Here is a 14209-nt window from a genome sequence, read left to right as displayed (position 1 = left end):
ATGTATTATTTCTCATTGGCTTTAACTTGATTTTCTCAATGGGAAATGAAATGTGTGCTGTAGTCTTGCTAGACTGTCTGTGCTCAGCCTTTGCTGCTCACATCTGACTTGCTTTCACAAAGAAATAGGTTGACGAAATGGAAAGAATCAGTGCAAATTGAAAAATGTTTTTTTCCCTCACAGTGTTTCCTATCCACTTTTCTTCTGTGCATTTTCTCTTTCAGTGCAATGATGCTTTCCTGATTAATTGTATAGCACCTTTATCTTTCAGTCAATCCCTCTCCAATTCCCTCTCTCTGTATATCCGTTCTCACAGCAACAGTTCAGCAGTTCTTTCTTCCATATCCACTCCACCCATTCCTTTCCCTGGCTTGGCACTGGCCTTGTTCTCCTGGCTGACTTGAAATGACTTTTTCCCTTTGTAGCCATCAGAGAACATCAATAAAGCTTCCTCTCCTGTGGTCTGACTCACTGTGACTGCAAGAGGTTCTAGTGAAAAAAGGAGTTCATGGTTGCACAGGATGTTCTTCACAGAAAATGGCAAAGAGTATGACATAAAAGGGTCAGACAAATATCTTAGTATGCTCTATTAGGTGTCAGTTGACATTCAGGTTTTAAACTCAAATATACTGTAGCGATCCTCACTATATGAGCCACGTTACAACACCCACCAAGGGGGTTCATCCTATTTGCGTGATACATCGAGTGTTTGCCTTTCAAGCCAGTGACCCTGGTTCACTTCTCTGCCCTGCTGTTCACTACAATACGTACCATATAAAGGTAACAATGGCATGTCATTGATTTCACACAGGAAGTTCGATTAGCAACTTAAATAATGACATGATTGATAAGAATTTAGAGGAGCATTTCTCAAGGTTAATTAGCCCCATTTTGGAATGGAATCTTCATAGTTGACACAGTATGCACCTATTTTACACATCTTTCCTGTATTTGACCTATTCATTACTGTTATTTCCTTGTCACTATTAAATTCATTATTGTGATGTTTGCAATGTAATCTAAGCGTGTAGTGTCTATTGTACAGTAGAAAGGAAGGACTAGAAGGATTGGAGTTGTACGGTCACTACAAGACAGAGGCTCCTGTTTGACGAAGCCCTGCTGAATCAATTAATCTGTTTCATTATAATTTAGAACATCTCTGTCAGAGTTCCGTTCCTGTCTGCCCGAATAACCGACAAAGAAAGAGAGGAAGGCTACATGGAGTAAAATAATCTAGAATCTGTCTTATTCCCTTATCCACAACACCTTCAGAGAAAGGAACACAAACACTCAGACATTCCTTAAGAGTAGAGGGAACATTTCTATTACTGTTTTCTGACTGTGTTTCTAGGAGGGAATTGGTTGGAGAGCATATTTTGCAAACACAGCCTTGACAGGTGCTGCATCTATTTACAGAGATAAAAATGTGAAATAGAAGAAATTTGCTAAGTCCCCTGGATCCTTTCACAGCATTGTAAGGCTGCGTTAAAAAATACACTGCTCAAAAAAATAAAGGGAACACTAAAATAACACATCCTAGACCTGAATGAATGAAATAATCTTATTAAATACTTTTTTCTTTACATAGTTGAATGTGCTGACAACAAAATCACACAAAAATAATCAATGGAAATCCAATTTATCAACCCATGGAGGTCTGGATTTGGAGTCACACTCAAAATTAAAATGGAAAACCACACTACAGGCTGATCCAACTTTGATGTAATGTCCTTAAAACAAGTCAAAATGAGGCTCAGTAGTGTGTGTGGCCTCCACCTGCCTGTATGACCTCCCTACAACGCCTGGGCATGCTCCTGATGAGGTGGCGGATGGTCTCCTGAGGGATCTCCTCCCAGACCTGGACTAAAGCATCCGCCAACTCCTGGACAGTCTGTGGTGCAATGTGGCATTGGTGGATGGAGCGAGACATGATGTCCCAGATGTGCTCAATTGGATTCAAGTCTGGGGAACGGGCGGGCCAGTCCATAGCATCAATGCCTTCCTCTTGCAGGAACTGCTGACACACTCCAGCCACATGAGGTCTAGCATTGTCTTGCATTAGGAGGAACCCAGGGCCAACCGCACCAGCATATGGTCTCACAAGGGGTCTGAGGATCTCATCTCGGTACCTAATGGCAGTCAGGCTACCTCTGGCGAGCACATGGAGGGCTGTGCGGCCCCCAAAGAAATGCCACCCCACACCATGACTGACCCACCGCCAAACCGGTCATGCTGGAGGATGTTGCAGGCAGCAGAACGTTCTCCACGGCGTCTTCAGACTCTGTCACGTCTGTCACATGTGCTCAGTGTGAACCTGCTTTCATCTGTGAAGAGCACAGGGCGCCAGTGGCGAATTTGCCAATCTTGGTGTTCTCTGGCAAATGCCAAACGTCCTGCACGGTGTTGGGCTGTAAGCACAACCCCCACCTGTGGACGTCGGTCCCTCATACCACCCTTATGGAGTCTGTTTCTGACCGTTTGAGCAGACACATGCACATTTTTGGCCTGCTGGAGGTCATTTTGCAGGGCTCTGGCAGTGCTCCTCCTGCTCCTCCTTGCACAAAGGCGGAGGTAGCGGTCCTGCTGCTGGGTTGTTGCCCTCCTACGGTCTCCTCCACATCTCCTGATGTACTGGCCTGTCTCCTGGTAGCGCCTCCATGCTCTGGACACTACGCTGACAGACACAGCAAACCTTATTGCCACAGCTTGCATTGATGTGCCATCCTGGATGAGCTGCACTACCTGAGCCACTTGTGTGGGTTGTAGACTCCGTCTCATGCTACCATTAGAGTGAAAGCACCGCCAGCATTCAAAAGTGACCAAAACATCAGCCAGGAAGCATAGGAACTGAGAAGTGGTCTGTGGTCACCACCTGCAGAACCACTCCTTTATTGGGGGTGTCTTGCTTATTGCCTATAATTTCCACCTGTTGTCTATTCCATTTGCACAACAGCATGTGAAATTTATTGTCAATCAGTGTTGCTTCCTAAGTGGACAGTTTGATTTCACAGAAGTGTGATTGACTTGGAGTTACATTGTGTTGTTTGTGTTCCCTTTATTTTTTTTAGCAGTATATATATATATATATATATATATGTATTTTACCTTTATTTAACTAGGCAAATCAGTTAAAAACAATTTTTTATTTTCAATGATGGCCTAGGAACAGTGGGTTAACTGCCTTGATCTTGCAACCTTTCAGTTACTCGTCCAATCCTCTAACCACTAGGCTACCTGCCACCGTTGAGAGCATGGTGTTTGCAACGCCAGCATGGTGTCTGCAACGCCAGGGTTGTGGGTTCGATTCCCACGGGGGGCCAGTACAAAAAAAAAAAAAAAGGCATGAAATGTATGCATTCACTACTGTAAGTCGCTCTGGATAAGAGCGTCTGCTAAATGACTAAAATGTAAAATGTAAATGTAATGACTTATCATTGACCCAAGCCCAGCTCAGTTAATCCTTACCATTGTGTTGCTGAGTTGTCATGATGCTTCAGCAAATATACATTATCCCAGGGGCGTTGGAAGACACAATGTAAGTAACCTAATTAATGTTCTTCTAACTGCCCTGAATGCCTCCGCTGATCCTACTGCTATTGTATGCAGTAATCATGTGCCTATGAACCAGAGTTATACTGTTAGCATTAAGGCTGTGTGCCTTAGTAGGAAGTCTACTTTGTGCAGCTCACCCTGCTCTAACATAAATAACATGAGCATGTCTACTTCTGCTAAGCTTCCCAGCAAAGCAATGAAAACAATCAAGCATCCCAGAAAAGTGCTAAAAATAGCCCATGTTAACATATGTAGCTTAAATAACGGTTAATTAAAAAGAATATTGGTTCACACACTTCACCACAGTGTTTTCCAGTCTATATAATATATGATTATAGATGTGTTGTTGTTTATTTAATGTATTGCCAAAATAAAGGTTCAATAAAATAAGTAATAAACTTGAGTTCTTACTGGTGGTAAAGACTGACTTCAAAGAGACCACATTCAAGTCCTCCATCCCCCACTTAGTCTGATTGCTGCTCTCTCTGGCTCCACAACAAACCATGGCCCGCCCGGCCATCTAGAGGTGTGAATTTGGTTGGTAAGTGGTCGTAAGTGCTTTACAGCAGAAAGAGACTTGGGACTTGGGACCAGCAGCACAATGATGTGTAGAGGGTGTTCTAAATTCTGTAATTGTAAAAAATAAAAATAAAAATATTTTTTTTACTTTGTGTGGTTTGTGATGTGTTTTCTTATGACATTAGATCAGTGTTGGCTGCTAACTTGGCCCTTTTCTTAAATATTTCACTTCTGTGTTTGGAGACATTGGATCAGCATTCTTGTTGCATCTCTTGTTAGTACATTTTATGGAGGGAAGCTAATGATCCATAATGTATGACATTTCTGGGAGTGTGTAAACTTGTTTTTTTTATTAGCATAGCATTTTGTATGTTTTCTATAGTTATATTCTTGAAAATTGATCAAGTTACCAATTCACCCACTTGGAGGCCACTTGGGTACATTTGGGCAAATCGGTTGTTTTTTTCTTTGTATTTTCTTTTACCAGATCTAATGTGTTATATTCTCCTACATTCATTTCACATTTCCACAAACTTCAAAGTGTTCCCTTTCAAATGCTATCAAGAATATGCATATCCTTGCATCAATGCCTGAGCTACAGGCAGTTAGATTTGGGTATGTCCCTCTAGGCAAAAATTGAAAAAAGGGGCTGATCCTTAAGAGGTTTTAAGGAGCCTTTTGGTCCTAGACTTGGCACTCTGCCTTTTGGTCCTAGACTTGGCACTCTGCTACCGCTTGCCGTGCGGTAGCAGAGAGAACAGTCTATGACGGGCGACTGGAGTCTTTGACAATTTTTTGGACTTTCCTTTGACACCACCTAGTATATACAGTAGGTCCTGGATGGCAGGAAGCTTGGCCCCAGTGATGTACTGGGCCGTACGCACTACCCTCTGTAGCGCCTTACAGTGAGATGCCGAGCAGTTGCCATACCAGGCGGTGATGTAACCGGTCAGGATGATCTCGATAGTGCATCTGTATAACTTTTTGAGGATCTGAGGGCCCAAGCCAAATATGTTCAGCCTCTTGAGGGGAAAAAGGAATTGTCGAGCCCTCTTCACGAATGTCTTGGTGTATTTGGACCATGATAGTTCTTTGGCGATGTGGACACCAAGGAACTTGAAACTCTCGACCCACTCCACCACAGCCCCATCATGTTAATGAGGGTCTGTTCGGCCTGCCTTTTCCTGTAGTACACGATCAGCACCTTTGTCTTGCTCACATTGAGGGAGAGGTTGGTGTCCTGGCACCACACTGCCATTTCTCTGACCTCCTCCATACAGGCTGTCTCATCGTTGTCAGTGATCAGGCCGACCACTGTTGTGTCGTCAGCAAACTGAATGATGGTGTTGGAGTCATGTTTGGCCACGCACTCATGGGTGAACAGGGAGTACAGGAGGGGACTAAGCATGCACCCCTGAGGGGCCCCAGTGTTGAGGATCAGCATGGCAGACATGTTGTTGCCTACCCTTACCACCTGGGGGCGGCCCGTCAGGAAGTCCAGGATCCAGTTGCAGAGGAAGGTGTTTAGTCCCAGGGTCCTTAGCTTAGTGATGAGCTTTGTGGGCACTATGGTGTTGAACGCTGAGCTGTAGTCAATGAACAGCATTCTCACATAGGTGTTCCTTTTGTCCAGGTGGGAAAGGGCAGTATGGAGTGCGATTGAGATTACGTCATATGTGGATCTGTTGGGGCGGTATGAGAATTGGAGTGGGTCTAGGGTTTCTGGCATGATGGTGTTGATATGAGCCATGACCAGCCTTTCAAAGCACTTCATGGCTACCGACGTGAGTCCTATGGGGCGTTTACTCAGACCCTTTACTCAGTACTTTGTTGAAGCACCTTTGGCAGCGATTACAGCCTTAAGTCTTCTTGGGTATGACACTCCCATTCTTTTCTGCAGATCCTCTCAAGCTTTGTCAGGTTGAATGGGGAGGGTCGCTGCACAGCTATTTTCAGGTCTCTGCAGAGATGTTAGATTGGGTTCAAGTCCGGGCTCTGGCTGGGCCACTCAAGGATATTCAGAGACTTGTCCTGATGCCACTCCTGCATTGTCTTGGCTGTGTGCTTAGGGTCATTGTAGTGTTGGAAGGTGAACCTTCGCACCAGTCTGAGCAGGTTTTAATCAACAATCTCTCTGTATCTTTCTTTCGATCCTGACTAGTCTCCCAGTCCCTCACGCTGAAAAACATCCCCAAAGTATGATGCTGCCACCACCATGCTTCACTGTAGGGATGGTGCCAGGTTTCCTCCAGGCGTGACGCTTGGCTTATAGGTAGGCCAAAGAGGTCAATCTTGGTTTCATCAGACCAGAGAATCTTGTTTATCATGGTCTGAGAATCTTTAGGTGTCCTTTGGCAAACTCCAAGCGGGATGTGATGTGCCTTTTACTAAGGAGTGGCTTCCGTCTGTCTCCCCTCTCCACAGAGGAACTATGAAGCTCTGTCAGAGTCACCATCGGGTTCTTGGTCACCTCCCTGACCAATGCCTTTCTCCCCCGATTGCTCAGTTTGGCCAGGCGGCCAGCTCTAGGAAAAGTCTTGGTGGTTCCAAACTTCTTCCATTTAAGAATGATGGAGACCACTGTGTTCTTGGGGACCTTCATTGCTGCAGAAATGTTTTGGTACCCTTCCCCAGATCTGTGCCTTGACACAATCCTGTCTCGGTGCTCTGCGGACAATTCCTTCGATCTCATGGCTTGGTTTTTGCTCTGACATGCACTGTCAACTGTGGGACCTTATATAGACAGGTGTATGTCTTTTCCAAATCATTTCCAATCAATTTAACCACAGGTGTACTCCAAGTTGTAGAACATCTCAAGGATAATCAATGGAAACAGGATGCACCTGAGCTCAATTTCAAGTTGAGTTTCATAGCAAAGGGTCTGTATACTTATGTAAATAAGGTATTTCATTTCATTTTATTTTTTGGGTGCAAAAATGGAAAAAAAAATGTTTTAACTTTGTCATTATGGGGTATTGTGTGTAGATTGATGAGGAAAACAATTAGTTTAATCATTTTTAGAATAAGGCTGTAACATAACATAATGTGGAAAAGGGGAAAGGGTCTGAATACTAGCCGAATGCACTGTATATTGTGTTAGTGCTTGTTATAAGCATGTATGAACCTTTATTATGTCTTATCATAAGGCTTATAATATGTTTTGTTTCTCTATCTTTCTGTTTGTATTTTAATGAGCCATGATCCAAATGAATCATTCCGATGTATTTAACCTTTATTTAGAACCTGTAAAGCAACATGGGTAACTCCTTTTCCATGTGAGCTGGTCAGAGGAAGATGCAGCTCTCCTCTTCAACGTGTCTCTTCGGGATTTCCAGGTCATATGCAATCTAGTAGAGGGGGAAATTGGTCATTCTGAGCTGGTGAGTTGGGAGGAAGTAGTGGGTCAGGCTTGAAAATGTGTCAGTAAATCCCATTGCATTGTTATTGTCTAGTTTCAAACATTTATTTTAATGGATAGGCCCACATGTTGACGTTGTAGTTGATGTTTTTATACTTTTCTCAGGTACAGCTTAAGACCAACATTAACTGCCTTTTCACCATGAGGGTGTTGAGGAAGCATCAGATCCTTAGCACTGGTCAACAGGAGTGCATCCTCAGGGAAAGACACATCCTCATGGCAGCACATAGTCCATTCATCATCAGGTATGTACCCACCCACCAGCCTAACATACTTCAATATGATCGCGGGTTATAGGCATTGTAGCTTAGGCAATGTTCCCGCGTTCGTCGAGATCCCATTTACGGGAAATGCTGCATATATCGGCTCAATCGGAAATTGACTTTAAAAACCGCAATGCCTATAACCTAACATTGGATTGAATCCCTGCCCTTATTTTAGACTGGTGAACTCACTATATGCTTATCAACTGGACAATACCTGTGTCTTCTTTGCCACTGCTAGGCTACACCGTACCTTCGGAGATGCGAAGTGGTTGTACATGCTGGCCGAAGCTTGTCTAGGTGGTGAGCTCTGGAGTCTACTGAATAACAGGTACTGCTAACGGCAGTACTGTCTACATATTATGTTTGTATATTTTAAAGTATGGATTTTATAACTGAATTGATAGGATTTGAATACTTCTCCTAGGGAACAACATCGGAATATCCCATGAAACTTTCTGATCTGTCACGCCCTGACCTGAGAGAGACGGTTTGTTTCTCTATTTTGTTAGGTCAGGGTTTGGGGTGGGCATTCTATGTTTTGTATTTCTTTGTTTTAGGCCGAGTATGGTTCCTAATCAGAGGCAGCTGTCTATCGTTGTCTCTGATTAGGAATCATACTTAGGTAGCCTTTTCCCACCTGTGTTTGTGGGTAGTTGTTTTGTATTCGTTACCTGACGGAACTGTTGGCTTTTCGTTTTTTTTCTTTGGTTCTAGTGTTTCATTGTCTAATAAATATCATGAACACGTACCACGCTGCGCTTTGGTCCACTCCTTCTAACGACAGCCGTAACAGAACTACCCACCACCAAAGGACCAAGCAGCGTGGTCAGGATGAATGGACCTGGGAGAAAATCCTAGACGGGAAGGGACCCTCGAGGCAGGAAGGGACCCTGGAGGCAGATTGGCGAAGTCGGGGTTGAGACCTGAGCCAACTCCCCGTGCTTACCGTGGGGAGCGAGTGACCGAGCAAGCACAGTGTTATGCAGGGATGCGCAGCTACAGCCCGGTGCGCTCGGTGCAAGCTTCCCACAGTTGCCGTGCTAGAGTTGGCAGTCAGCCAGGAAGAATTGTGCCGGCCTAGCGTTTCTGGTCTCCAGTGCGTCTCTTCGGCCCAGGTTATCCTGCGCCAGCTCTACGCACGGTACCCCCCGTTCACCAGCCCAAACCAGTTTGTCCTTAGCCAGCGCTCCGCCCTTGCTGGGCTAAAGTAAACATCCAGCCAGGACGGGGTGTGCCAGCCCTGAGCTCCAGACCTCCAGGGCACCTCCACGGCCCAGTATACCCTGTGCCTAGTCTGCGCACCCAGTCTCCTGTGCGTCTCCCCAGTCCGGTGAGACCGGTTCCAGCTCCACGTAGGAAGCCTCCACTGATGATCTATGGTCCGAAGCCTCCAGTGATGATCCATGGCACGAAGCCTCCAGTGATGATCCATGGCCCGGAGCCTGTAGTGATGATCCATGGCACGAAGCCTCCTGTGATAATCCATGGCCCGGAGCCTGTAGGAATAATCCATGGCAAGAAGCCTGTAGGGATGATCCATGGCCCAGAGCCTGTAGAGATGATCCATGGCACGAAGCCTCCAGTGGATAATCCATGGCCCGGAGCCTCCAGTGATGATCCATGGCACAAAGCCTCCAGTGATGATCCATGGCGCGGAACCTGTAGTGATGATCCATGGCGCGGAACCTGTAGTGATGGTCCCCAGTCCGGAGCCTCCAGCTACGCTCCCCAGTCCGGAACCTCCAGCTACGCTCCCCAGTCCGGAGCCTCCAGCTACGCTCCCCAGTCCAGAGCCTCCAGCGACGCTCCCCAGTCTGTAGCCTCCAGCGACGCTCCCCAGTCCGGAGCCTCCAGCGACGCTCCCCAGTCCGGAGCCTCCAGCGACGCTCCCCAGTATGGAACCTCCTGAGACGGCCTGCAGCCCGGAACCTCCTGAGACGGCCTGCAGCCCAGAGTCTTCAGCGGCGGTCTGCAACCCAGGGTCTTCAGCGGCGGTCTGCAGCCCAGAGTCTTCAGCGGCGGCCTGCAGTCCAGAGTCTTTAGTGGCGGTCAGCAGTTCAGAGCCTCCGGCGATGATCCACGGTCTGGTTCCTCCAGTGACACAGAAGCGGGGGGATCAGCGGGCCGAGTGGGGGCTACGCCCCGAACTAGAGCCGCCGCCAAGAATAGATGCCCACCCGGACGCCCCCCTATAGGTTCAGGTTTGCGGCCGGGAGTCCGCACCTTTGGGGGGGGTACTGTCACGCCCTGACCCGAGAGAGACGGTTTGTTTCTCTATTTTGTTAGGTCAGGGTGTGGGGTGGGCATTCTATGTTTTGTATTTCTTTGTTTTGGGCCGAGTATGGTTCCTAATCAGAGGCAGATGTCTATCGTTGTCTCTGATTAGGAATCATACTTAGGCAGCCTTTTCCCACCTGTGTTTGTGGGTAGTTGTTTTGTATTCGTTACCTGACGGAACTGTTGGCTTTTCGTTTTGTTTCTTTGGTTCTAGTGTTTCATTGCCTAATAAATATCATGAACACGTACCACGCTGCGCTTTGGTCCACTCCTTCTAACGACAGCCGTAACATGATCACTATTGTGCTCTTGCTTCTACATTTCAGAAGCTCGTTTGATGACAGTAGCAGATGTTTTTACACTGCCTGTATTGTTGAGGCCCTCATCTTCTTGCACCACAATGATATCATCTACAGGGACCTGAAGCCTGAAAATGTAGTTCTGGACCAGTGCGGATATGCCAAAGTGGTAACTTAGAGACTACAGCTCAATTTGGTGCATTTTAAATCCACACAAGATGAAGAAAGGGGGCATCCTTATAATAATATAGTAATTGTCAATTTCGTATATGGTTACACAAACAAATACAGTACGTCCAAAGGTTACAGTTATATTATCATACATATAACTGTTTCACTTTGGAAAATCTATGTTATGGATCCATTGAGATGCCGAAAATCCATATTTATCACGTTTCAGGTAAGTCCCAGATGCAGACAACTTTGAATGAATAACAAACAGTTTATTAATCCAACAGGGGCAGGCAAAAGACAGGTCAAGGGCAGGCAGGGGTCAGTAATCCAGAAAGGTGGGGCAAAGGTACAGGATGGCAGGCAGGCTCAGGGTCAGGGTAGGCAGAGGTCAGTAATCCAGATAGGTGGAGCAAAGGTACAGGACGGCAGGCAGGCTCAGGGTCAGGGCAGGCAGAAAAGGTCTAAACCGGGAAAACTAGAAAACAGGAACAATGGAGAGACAGGAACCGAGGGAAAAACGCTGGTAGGCTTGACGAAACAAAACAAACTGGCAACAGACAAACAGAGAACAAAGGTATAAATACACAGGGGATAATGGGGAAGATGGGTGACACCTGGAGGGGGATGGAGACAATCACAAAGACAGGTGAAACAGATATTCATAACTTGATTGTGCTTTGCCTTTCCTGGGTGGGGTATGGTTCTGCTAAGAAAGTGGGCTTGGGAAAGAAAACGTGGATGTTCTGTGGCACGCCTGGCTATGTTGCCCCTGAGATAATCCTAAACAAGGGCCACAGTGGATCTGTAGATCTCTGGTCTCTGGGCGTCTTCCTGTTTGAGCTGCTGAGTGGAAGGTAATATTATTAAATAGTCCATTTCTCTCCAGAGTGTTTTGTCCCATTTTTTGTTCTCTGTCATCTCTAAGTCATTCTACTTAATGTCCCTTCTCAATCTTTACCTTTCCAGTCTCCCATCCTGTGGCCCTGATCCTATGAATACGTTCACAGCTACCATCCATGGGATTGATCTGGTTGAATTCCCTAAAACCATCAGTAAGTGTGCCTCAAATCTGATCAAGAAGCTCTGCAGGTGTGACACAGCTAAGCCATACAACAATGACTGCATCAGACATTGATTGTATCATACTACCTCAGCTATTAGTTGTGTGTCATGATGTCTCTCTGTCCTGGTCTCTCAGGAACAACCCCGCAGAGACTTGGGAATCATAGAAATGGGTCCAAGGACATCAATAAGCACAAGTAAGATGGCTGAAATGGGTTCCTGAGTGGTGCAGTGGTCTAAAACACTACATCTCAGTGCAAGAGACGTCACTGCAGTCTCTGGTTCAAATCCAGGCGGCATCACATCTGGCTGTGATTGGGAGTCCCAAAGGGCGGAGCATAATTGGCCCAGCGTCGTCCGAGTTTGGCTGTGGTAGGTTGCCATTGTAAATATGAGTTTGTTCTCAACTGACTTGCCTAGTTAAATAAAAAAGATGGAAACATCAGACTGTGGCACTGTCATCTATATAGCAGCAGGTTTGTTATCTTGTTCTTTCTTTCAGGTGATTTGAAGGTTTCAACTGGGAAGGACTTCACAAAGGCACAATATCTGATTATTTGTAAATAGGCAAATACATAATCTGAGCTTCATCATGTGAATGCATTCAACATCTGGTTTTTAAATGATAGGATGTTTTAGAGCACTTTAATTAATAGAAAAATGTAATCACCTCCAGCATTTTTTTTGTTGAGATACAGTGTGACGCGCTTTACTCGTTCAATAGCTTTTTCTCTCACGATACTTTTTTCAAGCTGACGTCAGTCAAAGAAGAGGGGTGGTTAGGGTGTAGCATGGGGTAACACTTTGGCATGTGGTGGCGGGTGAGTATTTCGCTTCTCATGCTGAAGTAGGGGAACACAATTTGAAGAACATTGAGTGATCTACATTTTACTCAGGTAAGAGGCGGTAACTCGACACTTGTAAAACGATTTCTTTAAAAGTATGGGGAAAGTTCTGTACTCGCTACAAATAAGCTACAGTATGTAATACTAACGCACTAGTAGTGACTATTATTGGATACAAAGTAGCCTACCCATCGTGGCTTAAGTGCAATACACTGTTATAACCAGTTCATCATTTCCATTCGAAACAAGCTTTGAAACGTTTTGACGATTTGGAATTGTCCTGCTGCATTTTATGTCAATGGAGATAGAGAGACAGAGGTGTCGGTTCTGAAGATGATGCATGTTGATTTATATATTTGGCATGGATGGGACAGAAATACGATTTTCGACCAAACCTCACCGACCTCACCAAAATGGTTTTAGTTTTAACATTGTGGCCTTTTGTTTTGCAAGCTACAGCATTGGGCAAAACTCCAATATCTGTACAGTAACTAAAAAACACAATATTCTAAACTTTGCAATGCATGGTCAAAAAAAGTCAGTTTCAAGGAAGGATATATATGTACTTCAGCACGCCTCTGTACTTTTAATTGTAGTTTATGGTGTGAAAAAAACAGCACAATTATGTGGTCGTTCTTTTCCCCAAAACGAAGGAAATTTCTATACGGCTTGAGACCCATGGCATTTTGCCAGCTGGACCAAACCCATGTATAGCTTGAGTTCTTTGGAATTCCTAATTTTGCAGTTCATGCTGTACAGTCACTATAAATAATGTCTTGCTGCATGTCCCTATGTGTCTGCTTTGAGTTTGTTTTTGCAAGGGCTTTGTGCCTTTGCCGTAATCCTGACGTCTATGTCAGTCTATGGAAACCACGGGCAACGTGTTGAAAGTTGTCCCATGTTGTTGGAATGCACAGCCTGGGCAGGGCTGAGTTGGCACACTGGTAGTGATGGCTCGTTCGCGAACGGACTGCTGTTTTCGAACGGATCTTTTTGGTGAACGTCGGGAACGGAATTGTATCTGTGACAGAGCCGTTCATTTAGCTCCCTGATTTGCAAACTGCTACTGCTGCTTTTTCTGCTCCAGACAGCTATTCTTTTTAGATAAGTTACAAAAAACATTATCTGAAGATGGCAATTCCTCACTGCAGGAACAGGTAGTGAGGAGAGTAGTGCTGAGCGATTAGTGCTTTTTGAGGTCGGTTCGGTTTCGGTTCAATTATTAAAAAATAATAAAGATTTTCGTTTTTGATTATTTTTTTAAACATTAAATGCACTACGCATTATATGGGATGAATGTTGTAGCAACACAGAATAAAACAATGAATAAAAGTCCCATGATGGTAGGGACTGTCCATGACTGCTTCCCTTATTAACCATCAGTTATTCACATTACTATGCAACAGGGTTGGTTATGTTTCCATTTGCCAATGTGCATTCGATGTTTATGTATTCCTATTGCTTGGTTGAATTTACATATCGATTAGGTGTTATGCCATTGGTCATGTTTGCAGTCTGATATTGACATGCAGTACTGTATTCTATTTTCATATTTACAATGTGTACGAGTTCACTATACATGGCCTGATATATACAGTGCAATTGGAATGTATTTGGAGCCCTTCCCTTTTTCCACATTTTGTTACATTACAGCCTTATTCTAAAATGCATAAAAATAAAAAATCCTCATCAATCTACACACAATACCCCATAACGACAAAGCGAAAACAGGTTTTTAGAAATGTTTGCAAAAAATAAATAAAAATACAAATACCTTATTTACATAATTCTTCAGAC

The 14209-nt window shown here is 44.8% G+C and overlaps 1 protein-coding gene and 1 pseudogene across 2 annotated transcripts in view; both read left to right on the top strand.

Annotated features, from left to right (window-relative positions):
• The first annotated feature begins 7600 nt into the window (after window positions 1-7600).
• Window positions 7601-12130, top strand: LOC115199589 (cGMP-dependent protein kinase 1-like; annotated as a pseudogene).
• A 226-nt stretch (window positions 12131-12356) lies between these two features.
• The window catches only part of acsl2 (acyl-CoA synthetase long chain family member 2), a 26645-nt gene continuing 24792 nt past the window's right edge, over window positions 12357-14209 (top strand). For both annotated transcript variants that reach the window (XM_029762839.1, XM_029762838.1), the window contains exon 1: window positions 12357-12463. The gene's annotated coding sequence lies outside the window, so the exon portion shown is untranslated. The remainder of the gene's footprint in view (window positions 12464-14209) is intronic.

This window comes from Salmo trutta, chromosome 9 (assembly GCF_901001165.1).
Source record: "Salmo trutta chromosome 9, fSalTru1.1, whole genome shotgun sequence".
Taxonomy (NCBI): Eukaryota; Metazoa; Chordata; class Actinopteri; order Salmoniformes; family Salmonidae; genus Salmo; species Salmo trutta.
The sequence above is the reverse complement of the archived record's forward strand: the minus strand, read 5'-3'. Positions and strand labels throughout refer to the sequence as shown.